General features: G+C 43.6%; 1 long non-coding RNA gene across 11 annotated transcripts; it reads left to right on the top strand.

Moving 5' to 3' along the window:
* Positions 1-71: 71 nt before the first annotated feature.
* Positions 72-26,724, top strand: LOC112262037. Of its 11 annotated transcripts, none has more exons than XR_002955273.2 (7): positions 72-398; positions 18,386-18,459; positions 20,137-20,262; positions 20,376-20,535; positions 23,475-23,584; positions 25,684-26,077; positions 26,488-26,724. It is a non-coding gene; the product is annotated as an uncharacterized LOC112262037 (long non-coding RNA). The 11 variants fall into 11 exon arrangements; XR_002955274.2 differs by having other exon boundaries at positions 74-398; positions 20,188-20,262; XR_006084583.1 differs by lacking the exon at positions 72-398 and adding an exon at positions 973-1,011 and having other exon boundaries at positions 20,188-20,262.
* Positions 26,725-26,781: the final 57 nt, after the last annotated feature.

Raw genomic sequence — 26,781 nt, 5'->3', positions numbered from 1 at the left:
TTCAATTGAATCATTACGTTGATCAGTACTTGGCAGTGACACATCGGTTTTGTCGTCAGCCTGCTGCAACATGAAATGAGCGTTGTCGAGATTAATATATGCTTTGCTTTTAGAATATTGTGTATCTTCATCGTTATGATAGAAGGTGATGTCTACATAAAGGCTATAAAAATAACGGCCAACAATGTTGCGTGATCCCATAATGAACCGGAGGTGACAAGCATGGCGAAGACCGACTCCCGTTATTTTGATGACGAAAACACATGTTGGGTGTATGATTGATATTCATAAATACAAAGACCGTGAATGCATGGGGAAGCCATTGTTGACATAAGCAAGTCTTCCGCTAAGGGACAGCACGAAATGTAATGAAGGGACATGGGTGTTCCAAAATAGGGGTGAGTTTTCTTTTCTTTTTTTGGCGGGGGGAGGTTGTCTTTGTGGGGGGCGGCACAGGGGAGGGTAGTGTTTTTTTTATTCTCTGGTTTAAATTCACTCTTCTGCACATACTTTCCCTATAAACAATAGCTTGACTTTTGATATTACCGTAATACATTTTAGAAACATTTGTGAAGGTTTGGTATGGTGTGACTATTATTAAGCTTTAGTTACTGCAAGCCTATGATAGGAAAGCAGTGCGCCCTGGCTCTCCAACTGACTCTGACAGTTGAACTTGAGGTGAGGAACACGCAGAGCCTGTCACAGGCGGGAAAGGGGTTTGTTCGCCACTTTCAAAGTTCCAACTACGAGCGCTATCAATGGCTCACAGGCTCCGAGAAGCACTGCAAACTGTACTGCTGGGAATGCCTATTATTTGCAAGTGATCGATTTGGTGTTTGGAGCCACACTGGCTTTGCAAACTTGAGTTGTCTAACCAAGGCAGCAACGAGACACCAAAGTATGGCTGGGCACTTACAAGCAATGGTGCTTTTGAAAACTTTTGGGGACACCCGAGTGGATCTACAGCTCAACGAACAAGCTCGCAGGGCAACGGAGCTGCACAATGAAAAGGTGAAGAAAAATAGGGAAATATTGAAAAGACTCATTGATTATTTTTGGGGGGGACTTAAAGCTCAAAGTTTGTGGACCAGAAATGGATAGAAGAATATTAATATAACTCTGTTGCACTCGACTATGTTCTTGCCTATTAGTTGAACTGTACTGTATTGTACTCTTCCCCTGCAATTCTCTGAATAAAAATGTCAATTTCAAGGTGACGCAACGTGTGGTTATACTGCATTTCTGTCTAAATGTATAGTGTCTAGAGCCATGGCATTATAATGATGGTAATAAGAGGTGGATTAATTCGGGTGGGACTGTGTAGGACCTCGCTGAAGGCCCACTGTAGTTGAGTGTATGTAAACTAATGACCCACTGGGAATGTGATGAAAGAAATAAAAGCTGAAATAAATCATTCTCTCTACTATTTTTCTGACATTTCACATTCTTAAAATATAGTGGTGATCCTAACTGACCTAAGACAGGGAATTTTTACTAGGATTAAATGTCAGGAATTGAGCCTCCCGGGTGGCGCAGTGGTGCTGTACTGCAGCGCTAGCTGTGCCACCAGAGATCTGGGTTCACGCCCAGGCTCTGTCGTAACCTGCCGCGACCGGGATGTCCGTGGGGCAACGCACAATTGGCCTAGCGTCGTCTGTTGGGGAGGGTTTGGCCGGTAGGGAAATCCTTGTCTCATCGCGCACCAGCGACTCCTGTGCGGTTGGCTTCCGGGTTGGATGGCGTTGTGTTAAGAAGCTGTGCGGCTTGGTTGGGTATTGTATCAGAGGACGCATGACTTTCAACCTTTGTCTCTCCCGAGCCCGTACAGGAGTTGTAGCGATGAGACAAGATAGTAGCTACTAAGCAATTGGGGAGAGAAATAAAAAATGTCAGGAATTGTGAAACTGAGTTTAAATGTATTTGGCTAAGGTAAACTTCCGACCTCAACTGATGTGTTATGAATTCTAGCTAGGTGGCTAACATTAGCAAGGTTCGGGGTTAAAACGTCTTATGGCTGGGGGCTTGTATTGAGTAGCTTGGATGAATAAGGTGCCCAGAGTAAACTTCCTGCTACTCCTGCCCAGTTGCCTATATATGCATATTATTAGTAGATGTGGATAGAAAACACTCTGAAGTTTCTAAAACTGTTTGAATGATGTCTGTGACTATAACATAACTCATATGGCAGGCCTGAGAAAGACAAGGAAGTTGGAAATCTGAGGTTTGTAGCTTTTCAACTCATTGCCTATGGGATATACAGTGGGATATTGGTCATATTGCACTTCCTAAGGCTTCCAATAGATGTCAACAGTCTTTAGAACCTTGTTTGATGCTTCTACTGTGAAGGAGGGGGGAATGAGGGCTGAATAAGTCAGTGGTCTGGCAGAGTGCCGCGAGCTCTTTCTCGCACGCTCACGTGAGAGCGACCTGCGTTCCATTGCATTTCTACAGACAAAGGAATTCTCCGGTCTGAACATCATTGATGATTTGTGTTAAAAACATCTGAAAGATTGATTCTATACTTTGTTTGACATGTTTCTACGAACTGTAATATGACTTTTCGTCTGAACTTTCGCATGGACATGCCCGCGCGTCTTGAGTTTGGATTGTGTACTGAACATGTGAACAAAAAGGAGGTATTTGGACATAAATGATGGACTTTATGGAACAAATCAAACACTTACTGTGGAACTGGGATTCCTGGGAGTGCATTCTGATGAAGATCATCAAAGGTAAGTGAATATTTATAATGCTATTCTGACATCTGTTGACTCCACAACATGGCGGATATCTTTTTGGCGAGTTTGGGCTCTGAACGCTGTACTCAGATTATTGCACGGTGTGCTTTTTCCGTAAAGTTTTTTAAAAATCTGACACAGCGGTTGCATTAAGGAGCAGTTGATCTAAAGTTCCATGCATAACACTTGTATCTTTTATCAATGTTTATTATGAGTATTTCTGTAAATTGATGTGGCTCTTTGGAGGCAAAACATAACAACACGCCAATGTAAACTGATATTTTTGGATATAAATATGAACTTTATCGAACAAAACATACATGTATTGTGTAACATGACGTCCTATGAGTGTCATCTGATGAAGCTCATCAAAGGTTAGTGATTCATTTTATCTCTATTTCTGCTTTTTGTGACTCCTCTCTTTGGCTGGAAAAATGGCTGTGTTTTTCTGTGAATAGGTGCTGACCTAACATAATCGTTTGGTGTGCTTTTGTCGTAAAGCCTTTTTGAAATCGGACACTGTGGTGGGATTAACAACAAGTTTATCCTTATAATGGTGTAAAATACTTGTATGTCTGAGGAATTTTAAATATGAGATTTCTGTTTTGAATTTGGCGCCCTGCATTTCCACTGGCTGTTGTCTTATCGATCCCGTTAATAAGAAGTTAAGGGTTAGGGTTAAGGTTAGGGGTTAGGTTAAAGGTTAGGGTTAGGGGAAGTGTTAGCTAACATGCTAAGTAGTTGTATAGTAGAGGACCTGTTGGACTGTATATTTTCTTAGTAGGTGCTTGTTAGGGCACAGATGACAGACCGGCAGGATTATAGTTGAGGTAGTTTAATGACGCTGATTCACATAGAGCAGTAACGGTACAGCACAGTACAGCGTATGGCTTGACAATTGTGTTAACCAAAAGTGGTGTGGTTCTGAAAAGGGGGAAATTAAATACAATAGTAAATGGCAGCTATAAGCTTAATACAACCTCCAATTACATAAACTATAAATAAAATGTCTACAATAGGTTATCTGCTGCACAGGGCAATACAATCTAACAACAGGGATGTGACTTCACTAATGAATGATCAGAAAAGTGCAACTACAAAGCACTACTGAGCAGCATCCTCACACAACTGCATGAACTTGAATGTACAGTATATAGCTACATCCACAAGGCTCATTGCTAACAAAATACCCACAATCTATACAGTATAGATCCATAAAACCACAGGGCATATAAGACTAAACACTGAAATGCTAAATGTCTGAAGTGAGATGACAGAAACAACAGGGTTAGCAAGCTCACAGTTGCTAGCTCATGGTAAAACACTAATTAGCTCAATAAAGGAGTGTGTCCAAAACACATGAATAGTAAGAAATATGAACAATTCTGTAGGACGCACACCGGCCTTGGCTAAAACAAAAAATTAAAACGAAAGGTAATCACAGGTGATGGCTGGAACTTATCACTTGGCTTGTGTACTTTCTCTAGTTACTTCCTTCTCCTCAGTTAGAGATTGCCCAGCATGCTCTGCTCCACATCACCGTTGGGCAAAGCTACAGCTCTCTTCTGATGAACTAATATTTACTCTCAATAGTCTTTCGTACAGCTGCCCCCAATTGTGACATCAATTTTCTTCTGAGAAAGGCTCAGGGCATTTGGGAGGGGTTACGGCAGGCATACTGTCATCATCTTCTCTGTCTGGGAGAGCTGGGAGGACCACTAACTGGGCAACACTACGGGTGTATGTTCTGTCATTGATCTTTACATCAGCAAACCTCACATGACCATCTGCGCTTGAGTGAACTTTAAATGACACGTCTGATGGGCCAGAGGTCTCTCGGAAGCTGGGTGTCCACCAACATAACCACCATATCCCTTTTGAGGTCAACAGGGATGGCATGCCGCTTCTGGCTGGCCATCAGAAAGGAATCAGCATCGATGTTGGTCAGGAGGTCCAAGTATACACCCATCATGGTGAGGCGGATCTCTGCAAACACCCTCTCAGGGCCGGGATGGCACAGACGGCTGTCGCAATCTTGGATCAGAAGTCGAGTGGATGGATGACCAGGATGGAGGACGATGGGATGAACTGTAGCATGTTCTAGATCTTCGGCACAACGTAGTCTACCACCAACTTGGATGAGCTCTCTAGACTCGTCAAGCTCAGGTGACAAAGTAAGTAGGCTATTGCTGGACGGGACAGGCTTATCAGCTTTCTGTGAAACTCTCTTACTGGGCTGTCTTGTAGATGAAGATCAATGCTTTCTGGTAGTCTTCGGCAGTAGGTTCACCACCCTGACCTGGGTCTTGGGGACCAGCAAGTCGAGTGACATCGTAGAAGGTGGGCTTCCGGAGTTAAGACGTGTCCTATTCAGGATGAGTGTTTGGCTTAGCTAGCCACTCGTCTGGAATTTGAAGGAGAAATGGTGGTCCTTTGCTCGATCTGTTGAGCACCACAAGGTCTTTCAGGGTCTTGCCTTTCGTGATGTCATTACTGAATCCACATATGCACGGAGGTCTGTAAGATCTTGACTCTGCCACCTGGGTGCCTACAAAAGCTTTGAAGCAGCATGATTCCAACCACAGCCACATCAGCACAGTTATCCACAGGGTGGTCTGGTCAATCTTCAAGGTAAGCTCTTTCTCTCGCAGCTTAGCAAGCTGGGCTCCAGTGACAGCTACACATAGCTCCTGTCTTGGAATGCAATGTAGTCGCTTAGGAGCAACTCTGGACCTGGCCTTCAGGAATGACAGGTAGGTCTTGTTGTGACTGTCTCCAGGTACGTAACAGACCCGTATGCCTTCTCTGACGTGTCGCAGAACACATAGATGTCTCTGGTGACACTGAACTGGTAGACATCTGTAGGTACGTAGCACCTAGGCAGGGCGATGAGTGGCAGATCTGTAGCTCTCCTTCCCAATTGTTCCAAGCCTGGAGTAGATCTTGAGGGAGAAGAGGGTCATCCCAGTGTCACGAGAATTTTTATCCCAATGGTTGAACTCAACTACCACTATAGCTTTGACCAATTCCCAGAAGCTTGTAAGACCCTGGTTAATGAAGAATTAGACAAAGCCCTCAGTCTGCAATAGATCAATCCTTTATTCAGAGAGTACTCTGAAGTCAAAAATGAGAACACAGTCATTTTATAACTCCCATACCCCCCCCACACACATGATCTTTTACAAGCCATATCTAGCCGTTCCTCTCCTTATTATTAAATTATGACTCTAACACATTTCATACAATTATATGATTTCAGGGTGGAATACTTTAATCATTACTTTAAACATATAAATTCCTTTATCACCCAGTCCCCATGTTTATCCCAGAGCTGCTGGACCAACACTTTGGCTCGGGTGGTGTATGGTAGAAAGAACCAAAGGGGGTCATACTGGCTGGCAAGAACCTTGTACACATTTTGCATGGTCAGCACTCCGTAGTCCACAGCTCTATGCTTTTAACCCAAGGTGTCTGACCGTCTGGCAGTGCCAGCTGAAGCCTAGGGTAGACTTGGGTGAATCTTCTTTCTCTTGGGCAAACCAAAGCTCGAGGTTGTTGATCTGGCCAACCACCTTCGGTAGGCGGTTGATTCTTGGCATGTTGCTAGCCCACTGGTGTAGCTAGAACCCGCCAGATGCCAGGAGCTCTCGTAGCTTGTCCACTAGCTGTCTGGCTTCTGCTAGTGTTGGCACACTCCGGAGGAAGTTGTCAACTTAGAAGCACCTCTCTACGGAGACCAAAATATCTTCGCCAGGCTCACTGTTTTCTGTGACATGCCTCTGGAGGGCAAAGACTGAGCAGCATATGCTCCCAGGAGTGACTCACCCAAGTTAGATCCTGGCAGCAGGGACTCATTCAGGTTGAGACCCTGCAACTGGTAGGAGCAGTTGAATACGATGTGATTCTTGCCGTTGTGACTCACCATGTGGTGGGTGATGTACCATGATTCTCCTTCTTGAGTTAGCATGTCAGAGCTTAAATTCTTGCGGATCAGTGGGACGCTAGCGTCCCATCTCGACAACTTCCGTTGAAATTGTAGAGCGCAAAATTCAAATGACAGAAATAGTCATATTTAACATTCATAAAAATACAAGTGTCATACATCAGTTAAGAGCTTAACTTCTTGTTAATCCAGCCGCTGTGTAAGATTTCAAAAATGCTTTACAGCAAAAGCACACCATGCGATTATCTGAGGACAGCACCCAGCACACAAAAACATTAAAAATAATTCCAACCAGGCAGATGCGCCACGAAAGTCAGAAATAGCAATAAAATTAATCACTTACCTTTGAAGATCTTCTTCTGTTGGCACTCCAAAAGGTCCCAGCTACATCACAAATGGTCGTTTTGTTCGATAAAGTCCTTCTTTATATCCCCAAAATCTCAGTTTAGCTGGCACGCTTCATTCAATAATCCACCGGTTTCCATCCTTCAAAATGCATACAACAGGAGTCCCAAACGTTACCAATAAACTTCTCCAAACAAGTCAAACAACGTTTATAATCTAACCTCAGGTACCCTAATGCGTACATAAGTTATACAATTTACGTCGGAGAATCATTATTGTCATTACCGGAGATAAACAACAAAGTACTCGCATTTACTAGAACGTGTAACAAACACTACAGCCAAAATGGGAGCCACTTAGAAAAACTACAAATTATAGCTCATTTTTCCAAAAATAAGCCTGAAACTCTTTCTAAAGACTGTTGAGATCTAGTGGAAGCCCTGGGAACTGTAATCTGGGAGGTTTTCCCTTCATATTAAAAATGAAAGCCATAGGAATCAATGGTGGGCTGAATTTTTTTTTCTGGATGGTTTGTCCTCAGGTTTTCGCCTGCCATATCAGTTCTGTTATTCTCACAGACATTATTTTAACAGTTTTAGAAACTTTTGTTTTCTATCCAAATCTACCAATTATATGCATATACTAGCTTCTGGGCCTGAGTAACAGGCAGTTTACTTTGGGCACGCTTGTCATCCAGACGTCAAAATACTGCCCCCTAGCCCAAAGAGGTTAACTGAGCCTGCTGCACCAGCTTCTGTATCTCAGTACTGTAGGCTGCAGTTCTCTTTGGATCCTTAGCAAGCCGTCTCTACATGCTTCTAAGGCTTTGCATTACCGCTTCCTTATGGGCTTGGAAGCAGGGAGTGTCTCTCTTGTGCAGCAGTGGGATGGTGTAGCAAAACACTAAGAATATACAGTCTATCAGTGACCCTGAAGTGTCCATCCAAGTCTGGTCTGAATGGCTGCTGGCCTGCCCGGAGGATCCAACTTCAATGGTTTGATGGGGGTGATCAAATGAGGATGATCTGCACCAATGAGGACTAGAGGCTTGGCATTGATGAACGGCTGACCAACCAAGTGCTTGTACCTTTTCTGAAGGCTGGTCACTGGATAGGAATGGTCTGGTAGTCCAAGGCGAGTCGTGGTGAAGACCCCTTTCATCTGGAAACTGGTCTTGGGTTGTGAGGCAGGAGAGATGCAGAAGGTCACTGATGCACCACGGAGGGTCTGGATGTCCTACCAAATTATTCTGGGGGCTAGTTTTTCTGGGGTCGCTTGTATCCCAAGCTTCTGTGCAGCATCTGGAAGGAGTATGGTCGGACCTATCATCCAGAATAGCATAGGTGTCGAGGGTACATTCTCCATAGTGTAGGAGCACCCTGATCACCTTCAGCAAGACTACAGTCAACTGGTCATTCTAGGTAAAGCACCTCTGTGGCTTTGCTTATCAGGCAGCTCTCCTCTTTTGGTGCCTCTTTGGGGGTTCTGGCATTGACCTCACGAAGGACTTGCAGATGCGTTCCCTTGCAGAGACCGCAGGGCTTCTTGAGGGTGCACTGGGACGCCTGATGGTTCCTTCCACAATGCCAACACTTCTTGTTGGTCCTGATCCACTCTGCCACTTGCTCCTTGGTGAGCTTCTGGATGGCTGAGCACTGGTTGAGATAGTGCTCAGGGTTGTTGCAATAAGGACACTATGCCTTCACCTTGCCTTTCTTCTTGCCGGCAGCCGAACTGTTGAATGCTGGGGCAGCAGCTCCACTCTCTGGGTTGTCTTTAACTCCGTGAAGGATGGATGTTTCCCGTGGCGCGCTTCTGACTTCTGCCCAAGTCTGTCCTTATGCTCTTTGTTTGAAGACTGGCCATCATAGCCTTGCCACCAGGACTTGTACTGTAACCACTCTGAGAACTCGAGTAAGGTGTATGTGGTACCTGGCTGATGAAACATGTAACAGTGGAAGTCTGACCTCATCTCAGGTGGTAGTTTGCTGAGTAGACGTGCCACATGAGACCCACACATCCGCTCTATGTTGCCATCTGGACTCAGTGTCCGGAGCATGCCCACTAGGTACTGGACCTGTAGTGCAAACTTCTCGAAGGCAGCTTTACCCCAGGGCATACATCGGGAGAATCCATGACACTGGCTATCTTCTTCAGCGACATAGTGTGGCTGTCCAAACTTGTTGTTCAGGGCTGCCATTGTGTCTGAGAAAGGCGTAGGCGAGTTGAGTTATGTATCTGCTACTAGGCAGGCTTCTTATAGCTTTAAGTGATCCACTAGGATCTGATACTTGAAAATATCATTCCCATCAGCTGGTAGGAGGTTCCCTAGTGCAATCTTCAGGCGAGCAAACTCACGTGGGCCTCGGCAGTTGAAGTTATGGCTGGTTGGCCTAGGCCCTCTGAAGGTCTGCACTGCTGCTGTGATGGTGAAGCCTCTAAAGGGCTACGGATGGGGTTCAGGGTCTGGCCTAGGTATCCATGGAACCTGACCTGGTTGGCAACCTGGTGGGTGCCCTGGTTGCCTTTGGCTGGCGGCTCTTTATGGCTCATAGGCTGCTGCATGAGGTTGAGCTCTAGGAGGAAAAGACTGCTGAGGCACTGCACCAACGTAGCGCTGTGAAGGTTTGGCACTGGTTGGCTATAGTGCCTATCAGGGTGGTAACTTGACTCTCTGGGACACGGCAAAGGTGTAGCCTCTATTGAAGGGTGGCCTGGAGTCTTGACTACTGATGCTTGTCTGCTCTGCTTAGCAGCAGCGGAAGTAGCCTGATCCCTCATGACCTTGAGCTCACTCATCAACTTGTCCAGGAGTTCTACTACTTTTTCTTTATCTGGCTGCTCTGATTCTTCCTCTGTTGGTCATGGTGGTGGATCAGGCCACTAACAATCATCGCATTCCTCTTCAACGTTATTATACTCTTCACTGTACTCCTCGCTGAACTCGTCCTCTAGCTCAGGTGGGGGAATGAGGTGGACTGGGAAAACCGACTCAATTTGTACAGACTGTTGTTGAGTAGACTTTGTGGGGGTGTAGCTGGCTGCAGTCGGAACAAGGGGTGGCTGGAGATGCAGACCTTATCCACAAGCTTCCTCATTTCCTGTTTAACTGTTTAACTGTCAAACTTCGCCAATTCTCTCTGTATGGCTAGTTGAGATATATACGTAGCTTCTCTTTCTCTTTCGGGATCTCCTCTAGTTCTGCTTGGTAAGTTGTTGTTAGCTTTCTGTGTTCCCGGTAAACGTAGGGTGTGGAGGCTTCTCTGCTTACCTCCATGTGCTCTCTTCTTCTCTGCTGGCTGTGGGCTAGCTGGGGTTCTGAACCATACCTTCTGTGGTGATGGCTCTGATGGTCCCTCTCTGGGGCAGCATCCCATTGAACCTGGCGAGTGGATGAGGTTGCACATGACGAGGTGAAGAGGGTCATCTTTGCCGCTTCTTCATGATGCTGTGCTATGGTGTGGTGAAGCGTGCAGTCTATGGCTCATATAGTCTACCTCGTAATCCTGTAGATGCTGTAATGGCTGTGTCTGACGCTTCGGACAAACAGCAGGCTGTGTGAACGCTTCACTCACGTAGTAGTCTTGCATCTTGCTCCAGGAAAGCACTGAAGATCCATCTCGAATGGACCTCAATGTAGTGGAGGACCTGTTGGATTGTATATTCTTAGTGTTTCCTTAGCACTATGCGTTCTCTCCCAAGGGCACAGATGACAGACTGGTAGGATTCCAGTTGAGCTAGATTATTGACGCTGATCCACATAGAGCAGGAATGGCACAGCACAGCACAGCGTATGGCTTGACAATTGTGTTAACCAAGAGTGTGTGTGGTTCTGAAAAGTGGGAAATTAAATACAATAGTAAATGGCAGCTATAATCTTAATACAACCTCTGGTTACATCGGCAATAACTAATATGGTTACAATAGCTACAATTTATTTGATTTTAATAGATTATCTGCTGCACAGGGCAATACAACCTAACAACATGGCTGCGACTTCACTAATGAATGATCAGAAAAGTTAAACTACACAGCACCCCCGAGCAGCACCATCATCCTTACACAACTGCATGAACTTGAATGTATATTGCTACAGCCACAAGGCTCATTGCTAACAAAATATCAACATAATCTATACAGTATACATCCATAAAACCACAGGGCATATAAGACTAGACACTGAAATGCTAAATGTCTGAAATGAGATGACAGAAACTGTCACGGATTCCCAAGGGTACTGCTGCTGTCACCGGCCTCTAGGCGTTGCTGAACTGTCTGATTACGCACATCTGATTCCAATTCCCCCCGATTAGTAATTGTATATATGTGCCCTCTGTTCACCATTGTCTTGTCAGTTATTGTTCCCATGTCTGTTGGTCTTGTGAGTACCTGTGCTTTATTGTGTTGGGTTTTTGTGCTGCGTGTATTGTGTACTTGTTATTACGGGTCTCGTCCCGTGTATTGTTATTACAGATCTCATTCTGTGTATTTATTAGAGGTTTAACCTTGCTCTTTTGTTTGTTACATGCCTGTGTTTTTGTATACATGTTTGTTTTGGGCTTCCTCCCCCATGCCTATTCCTGGCATGTTGTATTTTTGGGTAGAGTATTAAAAACCCCTAATAGGTATTCCTGCACCTGTCTCAAGTCATTTATACAATGTGACAGAAACAACAAGGTTAGCAAGCTTACAGTTGCTAGCTCACATAAAAACACAAATTAGCATAACAAAGGAGTGCGTCCACAACACATGAATGGTAAGAAATAGGAACTCACATTTCTGAAGGACGCACACTGGCCTTGGCTAAAACAAAGAATGATAACTTAAGGTAATCACAGGAGATGGCTGGAACTTGTCACTTCCTTCTCCTCAGTTAGATCTCCCAGCATGCTCTGCTCCACATCAACGGTGGGCGGCGCAATAGTGCCCTTATGATTAACTAATATTTACTCTCAAGTCTTTTGTACAAGTAGCATTTGAGCAACTTTAACTAAAGTTCCTTGTTGAGCCATGTACTCGCAACCTTTCGGTTGCTAGACGTTTGCGTTATATATCACCCCGACCAACTACCCTACGTTTGTTTTTGCTTTAAGTAACCATATGTCTTATGTAACCAAATGTAACATATCATATTAATTTGAGTGTCCCGGATTTAAGTTTAATGTTTACCCTCTACCACACAGAACCCACTAATCTTCCGACGGAAACGCACGGGGTGGCTAAAAACAGACCTCCATCTTCTGCTAGCTTGCTACCCATGGCTCGGCTAGCTGTCTGAATCACCGTGATCCCCAACCAACCTCACTACTCACTGGACCCTTATGATCACTCAGCTAAGCATGCCTCTCCTTAATGTCAATATGCCTTGTCCATTGCTGTTCTGGTTAGTGTTTATTGGCTTATTTCACTGTAGAGCCTCTAGCCCTACTCATTATACCTTATCCAACCCTTCAGTTCCACCACACACACACACATGCGATGACATCACCTGGTTTCAATGATGTTTCTAGAGACAATATCTCTCATCACTCCTAGGTTTACCTCCGCTGTATTCACATCCTACCATACCTTTGTCTGTACACTATACCTTGAATCTATTTTATCGCCCCCAGAAATCTGCTCCTTTTAATCTCTGTTCCGGACGTCCTAGATGTCCACTTCTCATGGCTTTTAGCCGTACCCTTATCCTACTCCTCTGTTCCTCTGGCGATGTAGAGGTGAATCCAGGCCCTGCAGTGTCTAGCTCCATTCCTATTCCCCAGGCGCTCTCTTTTGATGACTTCTGTAACCGTAAAAGCCTTGGTTTCATGCATGTTAACATGAGAAGCCTCCTCCCTAAGTTTGTTTTATTCACTGCTTTAGCACACTCTGCCAATCTGGATGTCTTAGCCGTGTCTGAATCCTGGCTTAGGAAGGCCACCAATGACTCTGAAATCTCCATCCCTAACTACAACATTTTCAGACAAGAGAGAACAGCCAAATGTGGCGGTGTTAGGCTGCAGAGTTCTGTCCTACTATCCAGGTCTGTACCCAAACAATTTGAAATTCTACTTTTAAAAATCCACCTCTCTAAAAACAAGTCTCTCCCCGTTGCCGCCTGCTATAGACCACCCTCTGCCCCCAGCTGTGCTCTGGATACCATATGTGAACTTATTGCCCCCCATCTATATTCAGAGCTCGTGCTGCTAGGTGATCTAAACTGTGACATGCTTAACACCCTGGCCATCCTACAATCTAAGCTTGATGCCCTCAATCTCACACAAATGATCAATGAACCTACCAGGTACAACACCAAAGCCGTAAACACCGGCACTCTCATAGATATCATCCTAACCAACTTGCCCTCTAAATACACCTCTGCTGTTTTCAACCAAGATCTCAGCGATCACTGCCTCATTGCCTGCATCCATAATAGGTCAGCGGTCAAAAGACCTCCACTCATCACTATCAAAAGCTCCCTGAAACACTTCAGCGAGCAGGCCCTTCTAATTGACCTGGCCCGGGTATCCTGGAAGGATATTGACCTCATCCCGTCAGAGGATGCCTGGTTATTCTTTAAAAGTGCCTTCCTCACCATCTTAAACAAGCATGCTCCATTCAAAAATGTAGAACCAGAAATAGATATAGTCCTTGGTTCACTCCAGACCTGACTGCCCTTAACCCACACAAACATCCTGTGGCGTTCTGCATTAGCATCGAACAGCCCCCGTGAAATGCAATTTTTTTCAGGGAAGTTAGAAACCAATATACACATTCAGTAAGAAAAGCCAAGGCTAGCTTTTTCAAGCAGAAATTTGCTTCCTGCAACACAAACTCAAAGTTCTGGGACATTGTAAAGTCCATGGAGAATAAGAGCACCTCCTCCCAGCTGCCCACTGCTCTGAGGATAGGAAACTCTGTCACCACCGATAAATCCACTATAATTGAGAATTTCAATAAGCATTTTTATACAGCTGGCCATGCTTTCCACCTGGCCACCCCTACCCTGGTCAACAGCACTGCACCCCCCACAGCAACTCGCCCAAGCCTTCCCCATTTCCCCTTCTCCAAAAACCAGTCAGCTGATGTTATGAAAAAGCTGCAAAATCTGGACCCCTACAATTCAGCCGGGCTAGACAATCTGGACCCTTTCTAAAATTATCTGCCAAAATTGTTGCAACCCCTATTACTAGCCTGTTCAACTGCTCTTTTGTGTTGTCTGAGATTCCCAAAGATTGGAAAGCAGCTCTGGTCACCCCCCTCTTCAAAGGGGGGGACACTCGACCCAAACTGCTACAGACCTATATCTATCCTACCCTGCCATTCTAAGGTCTTCGAAAGCCAAGTTAACAAACAGATCACCGACCATTTCGAATCCCACCGTACCTTCTCTGCTATGCAATCTTGTTTCAGAGCTGGTCATGGGTGCACCTCAGCCACGCTCAAGGTTCTAAATGATATCTTAACCGCCATCGATAAGAAACAATACTGTGCAGCCGTATTCATTGACCTGGCCAAGGCTTTTGACTCTGTCAATCATCACATCCTCATCGGCAGACTCAACAGCCTTAGTTTCTCTAATGATTGCCTTGCCTGGTTCACCAACTACTTCTTCGACAGAGTTCAGTGTGTCAAATTGGAGGGCCTGTTGTCCAGGCCTCTGGCAGTCTCTATGGGGGTGCCACAGGGTTCAATTCTTGGGCTGACTCTCTTCTCTGTATATATCAATGTCGCTCTTGCTGCTGGTGAGTCTCTGATCGACCTCTAGGCAGACGACACCATTCTGTATACTTCTGGCCCTTCTTTGGACACTGTTAACAACCCTCCAGATGAGCTTCAATGCCATACAACTCTCCTTCCGTGGCCTCCAACTACTCTTAAATACAAGTAAAACTAAATGCATGCTCTTCAACCGATCTCTGCCTGCACCTGCCCGCCCGTCTAGCATCACTACTCTGGACGGTTCTGACTTAGATTATGTGGACAACTACAAATACCTAGGTGTCTGATTAGACTGTAAACTCTCCTTCCAGACTCACATAAAACATCTCCAATCCAAAGTTAAATCTAGAATTGGCTTCCTATTTCGCAACAAAGCATCCTTCACTCATACTTCCAAACATACCCTCGTAAAACTGACCATCCTACCAATCCTCGATTTTGGCGACGTCATTTAAAAAGTAGCCTCCAACACCCTACTCAACTAATTGGATGCAGTCTATCACAGTGCAATCTATTTTGTCACCAAAGCCCCATATACTACCCACCACTGCGACCTGTACACTCTCGTTGGCTGGCCCTCGCTTCATTCTCGTCGCCAAACCCACTGGCTCCAGGTCATCTACAAGACCCTGCTAGGTAAAGTCCCGCCTTATCTCTGGTCACGTAGCACGCGTTCCAGCAGGTATATCTCACTTGTCACCCCCAAAGCCAATTCCGCCTTTGGTCGCCTCTCCTTCCAGTTCTCTGCTGCCAATTACTGGAACGAACTACAAAAATCTCTTAAACTGGGAACACTTATCTCCCTCACTAGGTTTAAGCACCAGCTGTCAGAACAGATCACTGCACCTGTACATAGCCCATCTATAAATATCCCAAACAACTACCTCATCCCCCTACTGTATTTATTTATTTATTTATTTATTTTGCTTCTTTGCACCCCAGTATTTCTACTTTGCACACGTCTACTGTCAAATCTACCATTCCAGTGTTTAATTGCTATATTGTATTTACTTTGCCACCATGGCCTATTTATTGCCTTTACCTCCCTTATCTCACCTCACTTGCTCACATTGTATATAGACCTATTTTTCTACTTTATTATTGACTGTATGTTTGTTTTACTCCATGTGTAACTCTGTTATTTGTGTCGAACTGCTTTAATTTATCTTGGCCAGGTCGCAGTTGTAAGTTGAGTTTGCGTATTGATTTAGGAGTTCAAAGACCAGTGACAATGAGTCAAATATTTTATAACACAGTTACACAATGTAAGCGTATATCTTGACATGTCCCATTTTTATTGAATCCACAGATATCTGCACATGATTATGGGTTTCTGGTTGTTTCTGGCAGGAGTTGTTACTTCCTACTATTTAGGCCCAGAAACTGTTTCTTTACTGAGTCTTTCAAGCCAAAGACCTTTAGTGTAGCTACAGTTGAAGTTGGAAGTTAACATACACCTTAGCCACACATTTAACACATTTAAACTCAGTTTTTCACAATTCCTGACATTTAATCCTAGTAAAGATTTCCTGTCTTAGGTCAGTTAGGATCACCACTATATTTTAAGAATGTGAAATGTCAGAATAATAGTAAAGAGAATAATTTAATTCAGGTTTAATTTCATCACATCCCCAGTGGGTCAGAAGTTTACATACACTCAATTAGTATTTGGTAGCATTGCCTTTAAATTGTTTAACTTGGGTCAAACTTTTCGGGTAGTCTTCTGCAAGCTGCCCACAATAAGTTGGGTGAATTTTGACCCATTCCTCCTGACAGAGCTGGTGTAACTGAGTCAGGTTTGTCGGCATCCTTGCTCGCACATGCTATTTCAGTTCTGCCCAAACATTTTCTATGGGATTGAGGTCAGGGCTTGGTGATGGCCACTCCAATATCTTGACTTTGTTGTCCTTAAGCCATTTTGCCACAACTTTGGAAGTATGCTTGGGGTCATTGTCCATTTGGAAGACCCATTTGCGACCAAGCTTTAACTTCCTGACTGATGTCTTGATGTTGCTTCAATACATCCACATCATTTTTCTTCCTCATGATGCCATCTATTTTGTGAAGTGCACCAGCCCCTCCTGCAGCAAAGCACCCCCACAACATCATGCTGCCACCCCCTGGCTTCACGGTGGGGATGATGTTCTTCAGCTTGCAAGCGTCCCCCTTTTTCCTCCAAACATAATGATGGTTATGGCCAAAATTATTTTTGTTTCGTCAGAACAGAGGATATTTCTCCAAAGTACGATATTTGGCCCCATGTGCAGTTGCAAACCATTGTCTGACATTTTTATGTCGGTTTTGGAGCAGTGGCTTCTTCCTGGCTGAGCGGCCTTTCAGGTTATGTCGATATAGGACTTGTTTTACTGTGGATATAGATACTTTTGTATCTGTTTCCTTCAGCATCTTCACAAGGTCCTTTGCTGTTGTTCTGAGATTTATTTGCACTTTTGCACTACGTTCATCTCTTGGAGACAGAACACGTCTCCTTCCTGAGCGGTATGACGGTTGCGTGGTCCCATGGTGTTTATACTTGCGTACTATTGTTTGTACAGATGACCGTGGTACCTTCAGGCGTTTGGAAATTGCTCCGAAGGATGAACCAGACCTGCCGAGGTCTACAATTTTTTTTTTTCTGGGGTCTTGGCTGATTTCTTTTGATTTTCCAATGATGTCAAGCAAAGAGGCACTGAGTTTGAAGGTAGGCCTTGAAATACATCCACAGGTACACCTCAAATCAAATTTATTCGTCACATACACATGGTTAGCAGATGTTAATGCGAGTGTAGCGAAATGCTTGTGCTTCTAGTTCCGACCATGCAGTAATATCTAACAAGTAATGTAACCTAACAATTTCACAACTACCTAATACACACAAGTGTAAAGGAATGAATACGAATATGTACATAGAAATATATGAATGAGTGATGCCCGAACGGCATAGGCAAGATGCTGTAGATGGTATAGAGTACAGTATATACATATGAGATGAGCAATGTAGGTTATGTAAGCGTTATATAAAGTGGCTAGTGATAAATTGATTACATCAATTTTTCCATTATTAAAGTGGCTAGAGTTGAGTTAGTATGTTTGCAGTAGCCACTCAATGTTAGTGATGGCTGTTAGAAGCTGTTTTTCAGTCTCTCCGTCCCCGCTTTGATGCACCTGTACTGACCTCGCCTTCTGGATGATAGCGGGGTGAACAGGCAGTGGCTCGGGTGGTTGTTGTCCTTGATGATCTTTTTGGCCTTCCTGTGACATCGGGTGGTGTAGGTGTCCTGGAGATTTATTGACATCAAATGTCATTTAGCCAATTAGCCTATCAGAAGCTTCTAAAGCCATGACATAATTTTCTATAATTTTCCAGGCTGTTTAAAGGCAAAGTCAACTTAGTGTATATAAACTTCTGACCCACTGGAATTGTGATACAGTGAAATAATCTGTCTGTAAATGATTGTTGGAAAAAGTACTTGTGTCATTCACAAAGTAGATGTCCTAATCGACTTGCCAAAACAATAGTTTGATAACAAGAAATGTGTGGAGTGGTTAAAAAACTAGTTATAAAGACTCCAACCTAAGTGTATGTAAACTTGCGACTTCAACTGTATATACTTATAATCCAGGTTGATTGAGTGTGGTTTTCTATTTCTCTTTACAGCAGAACCAGCAGGAGTTGTTTCCCTTCGGGCGTAGCTGTGCAGTCTGAGAAAAATTAAGATATAAAAGGCACAGGTAAGTCCGCTGCTACAAAAGATGTGTGTGACTGAATGTCTATTAGGATGTTGGTCATATTTTATTTCTATGAGTTTGAGAATGATGATTGTACTGTTGCTGCTGTTAGGCCTCTGAGTTTATGGTTCATTTTAATAGATTCTCGCAATACAGTAATAAATAAATGAAGTACCATCAGTCTTATGTTTTACTGACTCCCAATGGCCAAATAGTATACTGGCGCACATCATGGAATTGAAAGGGTCCCACTTGAGCACTTTTATTAATTTGGCTATATGTGACAAAAGGGTGGACTAATGGTTTTATCAATATTTAACAGATTAAAAAAAACAAAGTAGAGTTAATTGGCATTATTTATCTTAATATTTATCTATTGACAGACCAACCTTACTTCTAGAGAACTATCAACCATGGCTGGACTTGAAAGTTCCCTCAAGTGAATGCCTCTCTTTAGGTAGAGGTATGGGACATTGAAAAGATCTCCTTATTTTGTGCATTCTTAAGTGGTTCTGTTATAAGATGTGATATTATTTTGCTCTGTTTCAAGGTTCTGGAACTGGTTCTTCAAAAAGTTGTGTATCCCTGGTACAGAGGATCACTGGCGAGTTAAACAAGGCTTCTGTTTGCAGTGAACATGTTGCCAGAGTAACAATTTCAGTTGAATGATTTGAATGAACAGTCCAAGTTTAGGGTGTGTTTGTAAATTCCCTTTAGCTATCTATTCCGAGTTCAGAGGACTCATCTGTGTGCAAGAGTACAAAATAACTGAATTTACGAACGCGTAACACCTGTTGAATATGACCAGTGTCAATAAACTTCTGGCAAAAAAACAGAAATTCCATTGTTTCCAGCAGCACAGTTAGTCACCAACGCATTAGATAACATAAACAGTCTAACCAGCTCTGCTAGGGTGAGAAAAATGGCCAGAGTGAGGTGTTCTCTCATTTGTCTGAAAGTAGCTAGCAAGCTAGCTAACTTTATCCGGTTATATTGGGTGCTTGACTGCCGTTGTGAGGTCAGAATCCTCGGATCAACCCTACTCCTCGGCTAGAGGTTCCAGAGCACGTTTGGAACACTCCGAGAGCCAAAACCGCTGAGGACAATCTGACAACGCAGTGAATTTACAAATGCCCAGAGCACACTCTGAGCTTATTCTGACAACCCAGAGTGAATTTATGAACACACCATTGTTCGCCGCACACTATCTTCTATGCCCTTCAGACTGTTAGCTGCTAACACAAAACAAATGGAATATGTTAGCTAACTATTTACCTTGTTGAACGCACCTCAGGTGTGTTACTGTATTCCTCGAAAGTAGTGCTTCATGTTGCATTAAATATTTGTATGCATAAACATATGACCTGGTTGTTTTCACCAGTGAAGGGATATTACAGATGATGAGGTGTTTGAGGATGAGCTGAGTGACTCTGCATTTTGTTGCTGCTGTGCTTGTACGCCGAACTCAAAAGATAAAACGGGCTTTAAACTATTCTAGTGATCATATTTTTTTACCTTTAATAATATTTAACCTGTAAAATGTTTCATTGACACATCAGAGATGATTTATATTCTGATTCACATAGAAAAAGGTTGTTTTCAGGCTTGATTTGCTGTCTCTCCCAGGACTTAAACAAGCCAAAATGGGCCATTATAAATCAATTCTCATTCCCATTTTAGGACTCCATGAACCATTTGCTTCTCATATTCATAGACAACTTTCCTCCCAAGGCCACCATAGAGCCTAGCTCAACCTTGGTTCCCTTCTTGCACAACTACTGTGACGTTTGCAACAAGAAGCCCTCTGTAAGTAGCCTAGTAACCCCTCCCTCCTTCCTCTTCTCCCAAATACTGCCCTTCCCTACAACTAATTTCCTCCTAGGTCTGATAACCCTCTCCCAATTCATTTGAACTGAAAGGGCTTTATTGTCATGGGAAACATGTTTACACTGCCAAGCAAGTCTCTCGTGCTGAAGCTACAGCTGAAGATCAGGGAGCAGCAGGACCTGCTCTTCTGCTTCATGAATTTCTTCACGCTGGAGGGTGCAGTGCACGTGCTCCAGTTCTGCCTCACGGTGGGTAAGTAGGCTTTGGCCATTCACCTATATCCCAGATAGTTTTCAGTCTATTGTATCCCTATGTCCTGGCCCAGAAACAACCCCCCTAGCCTCTATTCCTTCAGTGTTTAGAAATCTGAAGGAAATGGATAAGTGAAAGCAATATGGCAGAAACTCTCCGGTAAACAACCCCTTCCCCCTTGGTGATTGCAGATTTTAAGCCTTCAATTTTGACTGAAGGGGGAAGGGTTGTTTCTGGACCAGGTCCAAGTCTTGATTCCCCTTCATTACACAGGAAATAAGGTATTGAGTTCACCTAGCCCTCTAATAGGCTAATTAAAGATGTATTTATTTCACACTGTATACACATTCCTTAATTAGCTATAGCACTGGTTGTAGTTCCTCCCTCTCATTCACCACTCTTGTCTTCCTCTGTCTGTGGTGACTTACTTATCACCAAGTGACACTTGTGAAAATGTCAATTGGTGTCAAGTGGCACTGAGAGAACATGTCTGCGAAGTTGAAGGGTTTACATGGTGCAACATGTCTGCTAGAGCAGCCTGTCTGCTGCTGGTAAGGCCTGGGGTCATGTTATTTTAAACTGTTATGCAACGGCAAAAAAAGAAGGGGTTTTGAAGTACAGGTAATCCCTTCCTGTTTATTTTTTATTTATTGTATTGAATCTTTATTTCACTAGGCAAGTCAGTTAAGAACAAATTCTTATTTACAATGACGGCCTACCCTGGCCAAACCTTAACCCGGACGACGCTGGGCCAATTGTGCGCTACCCTATGGGACTCCCAATCCCGGCTGGTTGTGATACAGTCTGGAATCGAACCATGGTCTGTAGTGCCACCTCTAGCACAGATGCAGTGCCTTAGACCGCTGTACCACCCGGGAGCCCCATATGAACAGTTTTCTAAGCAGAATATTCATTTTTACAAATGTCAGGTTTGTTAAGTCATGCTGATATGTGTTTCTCTCTCCAGTTGCTGAGGTCCTCATGCCACAGTGGTCAATCAATCAAATGTATTTATAAAGCCCTTGTTACATCAGCTGACGTCACAAAGTGCTGTACAGAAACCCAGCCTAAAACCCCAAACAGCAAGCAATGCAGGTGTAGAAGCACGGTGACTAGGAAAAACTCCCTAGAAAGGCCAGAACCTAGGAAGAAACCTAGAGAGGAACCAGGCTATGAGGGGTGGCCAGTCCTCTTCTGGCTGTGCCAGGTGGAGATTATAACAGAACATGGCCAAGATGTTCAAATGTTCATAGATGACCAGCAGGGTCAAAAAATAATAATCACAGTGGTTGTCGAGGGTGCAACAGGTCAGCACCTCAGTAGTAAATGTCAGTTGGCTTTTCATAGCTGATCAGTCAGAGTATCTCTATCGCTCCCGCTGTCTCTAGAGAGTTGAAAACAGCAGGTCTTGGACAGGTAGCACGTCCGGTGAACAGGTCAGGTTCCATAGCCACAGGCAGAACAGTTGAAACTGGAGCAGCAGCACAGCAAGGGGGACTGGGGACAGCAAGGAGTCATCAAACGTGCAGCTTGTTCTAGCCCACCACCATGGAGGGAGCCATGTTGCCCTCCTACGCCCAGGTGGAGGCAGAGGACGACATGGTACGTTGTACAGTGTATGGCCCCTGGGTGGCAGTGTGGATCCAGGATTAGTTAGGAAGGCACACAGTAAATTTAGTGAATCAAGATCTGTTCTGTACAACGTATGTGGATTTACTGGCCTATACATTTCCTTATTCAATACCATGATTTGTTTCTTTCTTTGTACAAAGGTGAATGGGGAAAATATTCAGAAATATCCATTCAAAGGAGCTCTGAGACTAACTCCTTTCAAGATCATTAGTGAATTTACAAAGTTGTCAAAGTGACTTGTTTTGCTGTTATTAATTTCAAGCAGGATTTTCATTTAAGGGTATCTGCTAAGAAAATATGTAATGTTGTGTGATCAAATGTGATTCACTGGCAGAGACCACTGCCCTCTGACTATTTCATCCTCATAATTCCCACAGCATTGCTCAGCAGACTTGAACCTCAGTATATTGCTCTTATTATTCTTCTCCCAGAGTCTTCCGTAGCTGATGCGCTAGATATTTCCCATTCTAGCTGTATTTTACCCCTACTAGAGCTGTTATCAGGGAATACATATCCTATTTTAGATCCTGTACTAGTTTATTACAGTACTTCCTGTATATGTCGCTCAATCACAGTGGTCCTTTGCAATGTGTTTCCCCTTTAACCTTGCTGCAGTTCTGTCCCGTTCCACACAAGCCTGTGCCTGTATTCACAATAGTGTTGGAGTAGGCATGCTGATATAGGATCAGATTGTAATGATTGAGATTAACTAGAGAGGGGAAACCTGATCCTAGATCAGCACTCCTACTCTGAGATCCTTTGTGAATTCAAAGCAAGCAATGCTTTATTATAACATTGTTTTTTAATGTGTTCTGGTACCAAGAAGTTCCAGGAGTACATCCAGGTAGTCATTATGGAGTAAACAAGCTCTGGGGTGAAGTGTCCCTTAGGTACAGATCTAGGATCAACTTCCCCTCCCCAACCATAACCTTAACCATTAGTGAGGAAAATGATCAGCTGATCAGCTTCTAGGGGCAACTTCACACTGCACCAGTAAAACAAAAGAGATCATGCTTCAGAAATAGCTTTGTGGTCTGTCACTATATGAATACCTACCAGCTTATGTAGTGGCTGCAGTAAGTGTAGAGGTTGGAGAGGTGGATTAGTAACCAAAGGGTTGATGGCTCAAATCCCAGGGCTGGTGTGGTCAAAATCTACCACTGAACCCCAAATATAGGCTTACTGTGGTTTACCCTGCACTGTTTCCAGTCTCTCAAGTTCCATTGTTCTAAATTAATAACAAAGTGCTATTCTGTCAGCCCTCTATGAATCTGTAAACAAAGTGAATATTGTTGGCTATCTTCCAGAAACTGCTCCAGGACCCAGAGCTGAGCAACAGTCAGCTGCTGGCAGACTTCCCATCTCCTCATAGTCTGGACTCAGTTCGTGGACAAGATGCTGCCTGATGTCAATCTAGGTATGCAACACTGGCCAAGTAGCCTGGTCCCAGATCTGTTTGTGCGGTCTTGTGCGGTTCTATGTTAATAACATCTCTCACAACCTGCTCTCCTGTTGAACTCTTTTGACCATCAACTCAGTGCCCAGACAACTGATAAAATAAGTACATCATGCTTTTTCGACTTTGGTGGGGAAAGAATGCTGTGGGGGCATCATGGTAAAATAATTCCCGGGGGAGGACGGGCTCATAGTAATGGCTGGAACGGAAGAAATGGAATGTTATCAAACACATGGCTTCCATGCGTTCGATTCCATTCCAGCCATTTTTATGAGCCGTCCTCCCATCAGCAGCCTCCTGTAAATTCCGGGATAGTCCTTTAAGAATGTAAGCCCAACATGCCTGTGGAATCCACCTATAACTCATGTCAGCTATGTTATTATAGTGCGCCAATTTAAATAAATAGGAAGATAGGATAAAATAGGAAGGGATCCAATGTCTCCAGTGTAACATAACAAACGTAACTGTTTTAGATCAAACTTTCTCAGTTCATGAGCTCCACCACCCCGTTCACAGAAATGGATGGCTCCTACAAACACGCACGACAGTGTCTAGGGTTTACCGAAAATGGTGCGACAAACAAAAACATCCAGTCAACGGCAGTCCTGTGCGCGGAAACAGCTAGTTGATGAGAGAGGTCGAAGGAGAATGGCAAGAATTGTGCAAGCTAACAGTTGGGTCACAAACCGATAAATAACGGCGCAGAACAGCATCTCGGAACGCACAACTCATCAATCTTTGTCAGATGGGCTATTGCAGCAGACGACCAACACTGGACAATTGAGGAGCGGAATATTTTTTGTCTAACATGACAGTGAGTTCAGTTTGAGCGGCCTGCGCAGTCCCCAGACCTCAAACCAATAGAGCAATTTTGGGATGAAATGGAATGGGCTTTTTGCAGCATGAATGTAACATTGTCCAATCTGCAGCAACTGCGTGATGTCAGCATGTACCAACATCCCTGTGGAATGTTTCCGACATCTTGTAGAATGCTCCAAAGAATTCAGGCTGTTCTGGAGGCAAAGGGGGGTCCGACCCGGTACTAGATGGGTGAACCTAATAAACTGGCCGGTAACGTATAAGGAATCTCCTCTGTGTTTTTTCCATCTCAGAAAGGCCAGTATTTGGAGCCATTCCGCCAGTCCTTTGTGAATTACCCAAGCCCCAAACCCAGCCTGCCAGAGCTGACCATCCTCAGTCCTATGTCAGAGAATGACAGGAAGGTGGTCACACACACCACACCTGGATCTAAATAGTATTTGTTTACTTTCTGTTTTTTTTTAGGTTGGACTTTGCACTTTTCCATTGGTTCCATTAAACTGGGGAAGTTAAATCAAATGCACACGACATATTTGAAAGGGAAACTAATACTTTTCCGACCTGTGTCTGGCACAGACTCCCACACGCCTTTTTAAATTTTTTTTTATTTCACCTTTATTTAACCAGGTAGGCCAGTTGAGAACAAGTTCTCATTTACAACTGCGACCTGGCCAAGATAAAGCAAAGCAGTTTGACACAAACAACAGAGTTACACATGGAATAAACAAACATACAGTCAATAACACAATAGGAAAAAGTCTATATACAGTGTGTGCAAATGAGGTAAGATTATGGAGGTAAGGCAATAAATAGGTCGTAGTGGCGAAGTAATTGCAATTAAACACTGGAGTGATAGATGTGCAGAAGATGAATGTGCAAGTATAGATACTGGGGTGCAAAATAAATAAATAACAATAACAATATGGGGATGAGGTAGTTGGATGGGCTATTTACAGATGCGCTATGTGCAGTGATCTGTGAGCTGCTCTGACAGCTGATGCTTAAAGTTAGTGAGGGAGATATGAGTCTCCAGCTTCAGTGATTTTTGCTATTCGTTCCAGTCATTGGCAGCAGAGAACTGCCTACCTCAGCTGACAAGTGTTTTTAGTTAGGAGAGACATTTGATCGCCCAGCCAAATGAGAAACGATCCTATAAATATATTGCCATTGCTGGAAGTTTTCTTTCATGTTGTAATCTTCTCCACTGCATTTTAAAGTGATGTTTGTTTTGAACTCCCTAGCTCTTCAATGACCTGTTCAAGAACAACGCCAACTGATCGGAGAGAGCAGAGAAGAAACACAACCAGAACTACTTCATGAAGATGATCACTGTGGAAGGGGTCTATTTTATGTACAGTATGTGAAAAGTTAGATGCACAAATATTATACACCCCCAGTAAGTATGGCACCCAGGGTATTCAGTGCAGTACACTGCACAACATAGTTTACCACAATTCATCAACAACTTTTAAGGGCTGTTTGACTGTACTGTATGATTTAAACAGAAGTAAACACATTTCAGTTCAGTGATGAAAAGACCAGATTAGGATGTGTCAGAGTTTGTATTCATTTGCGTCTATTTTCCTCAGTTGACTGGACCTGGTTCTTTTAGAACTGTTTCCTGAACTGAACAAGGTAAATTGACGAGTTATGTTATGATTATTTCAATGTAACTTATTGAAAGTGAGGCACCTGCATGTCTGCTAGGAGACTCTAGTAGCTGTGTTGGAACATGTCATTTGATTCACACAACTTTTCCAGACAATACTTTACAATGTTTAATTCACTTTATTGAAATGCAGATGTATGGCTCTACTGACTGATAAAGCAGAACATTCATCCTATAATCATTCCATCATTGTTAATACAAACAAACATGTGTAATGGGTCCACACAAAAATGTCACATAAAGCTTACTTCATTATTCAATGTTTTTCATTATTTTCACTGCATCAGCATACACAGATGTTTGGGCTTTACAGCCTTCAGTGTTAATACATACATTGTACATGTGGATTTGATGTGGGTTTTTTTTCAACCAGCAGCAAGGACAGCAGGAGACTGCTTCTAACATGGCTCCATGGACGTGGCAAGAGGATTGTCAGGCTTTAGTCTCTGCTTCATCTGCTGCATGTTGTTGGAATAAACTGTATACAGCACTTAAACCACTCATACCGCTGCACTTGTGATAATTTTTACTGATTCATAAAACAATAATACTGAAAAGGATGTGACTGAACATGATTGTGATAATAAAAGAAAAACGTCTGAAGACTCATTAATCAAACTTGGTCGCTGCTTTTGTAAACTTCCCCATATTGTTTCTTGTCTGGCCTTGT

Source organism: Oncorhynchus tshawytscha, linkage group LG11, assembly GCF_018296145.1.
Source record: "Oncorhynchus tshawytscha isolate Ot180627B linkage group LG11, Otsh_v2.0, whole genome shotgun sequence".
NCBI lineage: Eukaryota > Metazoa > Chordata > Actinopteri > Salmoniformes > Salmonidae > Oncorhynchus > Oncorhynchus tshawytscha.
This window is presented reverse-complemented; position numbering and strand designations above follow the sequence as displayed.